General features: G+C 50.3%; 1 pseudogene; it reads left to right on the forward strand.

The window, feature by feature from the left end:
• Positions 1–2,515: 2,515 nt before the first annotated feature.
• LOC139658929 (putative nuclease HARBI1) lies at positions 2,516–4,834 on the forward strand (annotated as a pseudogene).
• The last annotated feature ends 996 nt before the right edge of the window (positions 4,835–5,830 follow it).

Genomic DNA, 5,830 nt, shown 5'->3' on the forward strand with positions numbered 1-5,830 from the left:
CCTACCCACCAGCACATAAGCCTGTGATATTCAGAGCCAGTGGGCGAGTCTCTGCTTTGACAGGGGCTTGCCAGCCACACTGTCTGCATAGCACACAAAAAGCTGCTGTGTGCGCCTCACTGTGGCTGTGCGTTCCACACAACGCATGCAGGAGAAGGAAGGAGGAGAAGGAGGATAGAAAGCCTCCAGCTGAATCGTCCTAGACCGAAAAGAACTATTGATTTTCTTGGGTGCTAAAGACAGATTCTGTCTGAGTGTGGCACCACTCAGGTCCCCACGTATCAGCATACAGCTGGGATGGACCGAAAGAGCGCACAAGTCACTCACTCTCTTAGCTGAGGTCAAAGCAAGCAGCAGAGCCGTCTTGACCGATAACAGCTTAAGAGACGTCTGCCTAATCGGTTCAAAAGGCTCCTCAGACAGAGCCTCCAAGACCAAAGGCAGTTCCCATTGGGGGGCGGTGGAACGCACCACTGGGCGTTTTCTCCTAGCCCCCTGCAAAAAACGCTTCATGAGGGGTGGCCAAAAACCGACCTTTCTCCAAACCCCTCATGGCAGGAAGAGATTGCCGATGCATACACTTTAATAGTGGAGTGCACCAGCCCCCTTTCCAGCAGGTACTGGAGGAAAGAGAGAACAGATCCAATTGAACAGTTCAAAGGATCGATGTTACGCTCCCCGCACCATTTCTGAAAGCCCAACCATTTAGCCTTGTAGCTATCAATGGTGGATCGAGCCCTTGTGCCCTGGATGGTCTGCACCACATCCGCAGCCAGTTCAGCACGCATCAGTCTGTCCCTCTCAGGAACCAAACCCTGAGAGGCTGTCCCAGGCTGGGCATCGCGCCTATCGCTCCATTCGCCTGAGACAATGCCTCCCAAAAATTTGGGGAACTGTCCAGGGTGGAGCCACCAGCAGATGTCTCATCTCTGTGTACCATGGTGCCGTTGTGCGGTCCGGGGCCACCAGAATGAGCAACAGTCTCTCCACTCTCACTCTCACCAGCAGGGGAGGAATGAGACGGAGGGGAGGAAAAGCATAGGCCACCGTCGAACGGTTGTCGGTCCTAACGAGCACATCCTTCCCCTGTAACAGAGGCAGGAAGTGCTGTAGGACCAGCATGACTGCAGTCAACTCTAGCAGGTTGATCCCAGGTTTGTCCCTGAAGGCCACACACCACCGACTGACTGCTCTAGGCAGGTTCCCCCCCAATCCATCAGGGAGGCGTCTGAACACCGACACGTAGGAGGTCACTCTCCCCAGCGGTGTTCCCTCCGCCAGTATTTGGGGGGTCTCTCAATATGCCAGGTCTTCCCTGGCTGTAGGGGGTATGGTTACCATGTGACATTTGTGACGTTGTGGATCCAAATGCAATCTGGCAAACCATCTCTGAAGGCGTCTCATATGGAGCAGCCCCAGTGGAACCACAGGGTGAGCCACTGCCATGAGACCCAGGAGCCGCATGTCCATGAGAATCAGGTCGTCTAGATAAAAGAAGACCCGTATTCCCTGGCGGAGCCGGGGTGCGAGCGCCGTGTCCACACACTTTGAAAAAGTGCAAGAGGCCAGGGAGTAGCCGAACGGTAGTCTGTTGTACTCATAAGCTACCCCCTGAAAGGCAAAACGCAGGAATTTCCTGTGTCTCGGCACCACTGGGACATGAAAGTAAGCATCTTTCAAATTCGCTGTGGTGAACCAATCGCCCGGCTGTACCAATTCCAGCATCTTTTTTACAGTAAGCATGCAAAATGGTCTCTGGGTGATGCATGTGTTGAGCGGACGGAGATCCAGAATAGGCTTCATATCTCCGTTTTTCTTGAGAACCAGTTTTCCTGGGGAACCACAGAAACTGCTCCCTTCTGGAGTAGTTCCTGTATCTCCCTGGAGAGGGCGCTCATGCCTTCCTGAGAAGTTATGATCGACTCTCTCAGTCCTGTGAATGGGGGCGGTACGCAATGAAACTGGAGTGAATAGCCCAGTCGTAACATCCTGTCCATCCATACTGTCAACACACACTGGGTTCACCATTCCTGATAAAATTCTGTCAAGGGGCAAGCAGACAGCTGTGGAGCAGAGGAGAGAAATTCTCTGTATGTAGCCATGGCCCTCGCCGCCGCCGAGCTGCCCAGTAGGGGTAGAACGGCCCATGGGGGGCCGGAGGCAAAAGGGCTGGAGAGGCTCGGCAGCCAATGAATGGCCCGCTGGCATCTGAAGCCCCGCCTCCACACTCGCATAGCCGTTGTCTGATGCTGCCGCTATTTGCTCAGTGGCAAAAACGGCATTAGAATCAGTATGCCAATAAAGCACCTTGAATTTAATTTAATTTAATCAGCAGACGGCATTCTCGCCATAGACTGTAATACACAGTCCCCTTTGACATCCACTATTCGCTTCGAGGTGGAGTAGGCGGCAGAGAGGGAAAACTGCATTGACAATGCTGTGTGAGAAAGACTGTCCTCACACACGTCTGCTTGCCTCTGAAGGGAGGCAACGATGATGTCAGCAGAACGGTCCAATGAGCGGGGGAGCGGAGTATTTTGAAAACTTGCTCCGCTCTCGCTTTGTATATACTGGCCGGCGTCTGGGAGAAATCAAGCCCGCCGTGGGAGACGAGAGGCGGGGGGCCGACCTCTCGTTCGAGCCGGGCGGGCAACTGATTCCCCTTGCTTCACAAAGGATCTGCCGTCTGGAGCTCATCCGCCGGCTGAAATGGTTGAGAGGCCGCTCTGCCGTCATCGAGTCCACGTTCTTGTGGATGAGTGAGGCGGGCCGAAGAAACGGTGTGCTGGTCTGTTGTTCATCCACTGTTCTTTCATGGAAAAAAGGTGGAGAGTTGGGAGCGACTCCCGGCGATACATCCCGACGCCCTGAAGCACAATCGGGTGGGTTAACGTTGCCGATACCAGCCTCCAACTCACGCCGACTTACGCGACCAGAGAGCGGGGAGTGGTTACAGAGAGCAATCGGCAGGGTGGTAGGAATAGGCTCTTTATGGAAGAAGTAATTTGTTTTATTACAAACAAAAACATCATTCACACAAGGCACAATGGGAACATATCCAGGAACATTGTGGGGGGATGTGCGGACAACGCCGCTAACACACGGCTGGGGCTGAACAGAAGCCTCGCAAGCCGGGTCAGTTCCCCCCTCCGGCAGTCAGTATTGCTTCTTGCTGGGCAGCTGGTTCCCAGCCTTCCAGGAACAAGCCAGCGGTTGACGGGAGCCCCGGGGTCCTCTCTGGGCTGGTGGCGGTAGAGGAGCGTCGCCGTCACAGCGGAGTTTGATTTCAGGGGAACGCTGATGCTGATAGCGTTCGAAATGAGCCCAACGCTGCCGGCATCTCACCCTGGAGAGAGCCCTGCAACTGCTGCAGTCCGGCGAGTCGGAGACACCATCCGCGGCGTGTTCCGGGCCGAGGCACTCGAAACACGCCTCATGCGGATCCGTCATCGCGATCAGGCCAGGGCAGCCCGGGCAATCTTTAGCGATGTTGGTCTCAGACGATGCCATCCTAGGCAAACTTGTTTGTCAGGTGCTGAAGAAAAAGTGGATGCTGAATGAGGGGCCGCTCGCCATTTATAGTGCGAGGCCCCATAGAGGGTGTATAGGCTCATCCTGATTGGCTGAGCACGTGCATGCAAATTTCAGTGCGCTGAGGCGACTAGATGAGTGGCTAAGCCATTAGAGCCCTGTTAGAGGGCGAAGCCTGTGTGAAATAGAACCTATGCTTGCATTCCTCTGATTTCATGTATTTATTATGTACCATCTTAAATCCTTGTTAATGTAGTGTTTCTATGTAAATTTAGGTGTACCAGCGCACCCAATATGCCAGGCTAAACACCCATGTGCCAGTCTTCAGGATGTACATGGATGTGGAGCGAGACATGAGGATTGACTTCAGGATGTCAAGGCAGGCTTTCAACGGTCTTCTAAACATTTTGCACCATGAGATGGATCATGGCTGGCGACATCATTTAGCGGTCCTTATTTTTGTTTTTTGGCTGACCCATGGGGTGACCTACTGGGTGACGGCACAGGCTTTTGATGTGCCAAAGTCAACCATTTTTGGAGTTGTGCACAGGATTGCCAAGGAGGTTCGCAGATGCAAGTCAAAGGTCATCTTCTTCCCCAGTCCAAACACCTTGGAGGAAGTTGGCTGAGGACAGCTGGCACAGCATGAGGCCTTCAATAAGGCTGTGGGGGCCATAGATGGCTGTCACATCCAAATTAAACCACCCAAACACGACCAGTTAGATTATTTTAACTACAAACAGTTTCACTCCATTCAACTTCAAGGCATCTGTGACTCCTCTGGGAAATTTCTGGACATTTTTGTTGGTTATGGAGGTTCAGTACATGACACACAGATTTTGAGAAACAGCCCTGTTTATTTCAATTCCCTGTACCCCCCACCTGGTTTCTTTCTCTTGGGAGATGGAGGCTACACTTGTCTTCAGCTTCCAATTATGATTATAACCCCTTTCAGACCCATTACAAGGGATGCAGGAGCGCTTCAATAAAATGCATGGCTGGGCCCGTTCCATAATTGAGAGGACATTTGGGGTCATGAAGGCACGGTGGCGGGCCACCTTATTCAAGGCGCTAGAGGTTAGGCCTAATTTCTGTTCTGAAGTTGCCTTGGCCTGTGCGTTCCTCCATGTGTGTGTGCCTCACACATGGAGACGTCATGGAAGAGCCAGAGCTCCAGCCTGAAGAACCTGGTCCCCCTGTTCCACATCACCTACAAGGAGAGGAGTGGGGCCCACACGAGGGACAGGTTATGTGCTCACATATCGGCACCCCAGCACCTTCAGGCCCTATTAAGGGATCATGATTATGCCAGCAGATGAATTTTTGTTGTACATTTAAGTTAATGTTAGCTTACTCAAATCCCCTTTAGTTCACATTTATACCGGCTACCACAACCCTGTTTTACCCTTAAAATATTTCTGTTCAACTTATTGCAATAATTTAATTCTGTGGTCATAAAGCTATGAATAACTACATTACTGCCTTGTGTGATTCTTGTTTGTGATGGATCTATAGGTTTTTTGATACTCAATAATGACATTTCAAGACACATTTCTGTTTTGCACCCACAAATCTCCCTTAAAGCAAACTCTTTCAATATTCATGCTGGAGATCTCAATTCAAAGAACACTGCACTGAGACGGATGAAAAGCAACTCATGTTTAATGTCATACAGCTTTGAACTGAGGAATCATTTGATTTAAGGAAACAGAAATCTATGTAATTTATAGCCATAGATATTTCAAACAACTCAAATTAAACAAATCCATAGGGTTGAGAACCATAAATTAAAATGTTCAAACCAAAAAAATGAAAAGGCTACTTGTGCTTCTCCACCAAATTCCCAAAGATGCCAATAAGGGTGTCCAGTAGTAATGGGAATTACGGCTCTTTGAAGGGAGCCGGATCTTATGGCTCTGTTCCTTTCCGAGAGCCGTTCATCGTTCTTTTTTCTTTTTTTTTAGGGGGCGGGGGTTACTAGGTTTATCTGTGAAATAATCACTAGGATAATGATAGGGTAAGATTTGGATCAGATTCAAACTTAGACATCCCACCAATATAATTTAATTTTGCATGTGTGGACTAGGGTTAGCAGCACTAAATTACTCGTATTGCCAGACCAGAATGTCAATGATCTGCATTGTAAACATTACACAAGGTGACGCCATATCCTTCTGCTTTGTCTGCTTTGCGTTTTCGAGTTTGGCTCATTTTTTTTTTCAAAACATATCTACCTCTTGTGACTGGCTGGTTCTCACTGTTCACGTAAAGGGGAGGGGATTTTTAACTTGCGAGACAG

The sequence above is a fragment of the Centroberyx affinis genome, unplaced genomic scaffold (assembly GCF_046629955.1).
Source record: "Centroberyx affinis isolate AG114_WGS23_722 - 3 ecotype Tasmania unplaced genomic scaffold, CSIRO-AGI_Caff_v1 ptg002984l_1, whole genome shotgun sequence".
NCBI lineage: Eukaryota > Metazoa > Chordata > Actinopteri > Beryciformes > Berycidae > Centroberyx > Centroberyx affinis.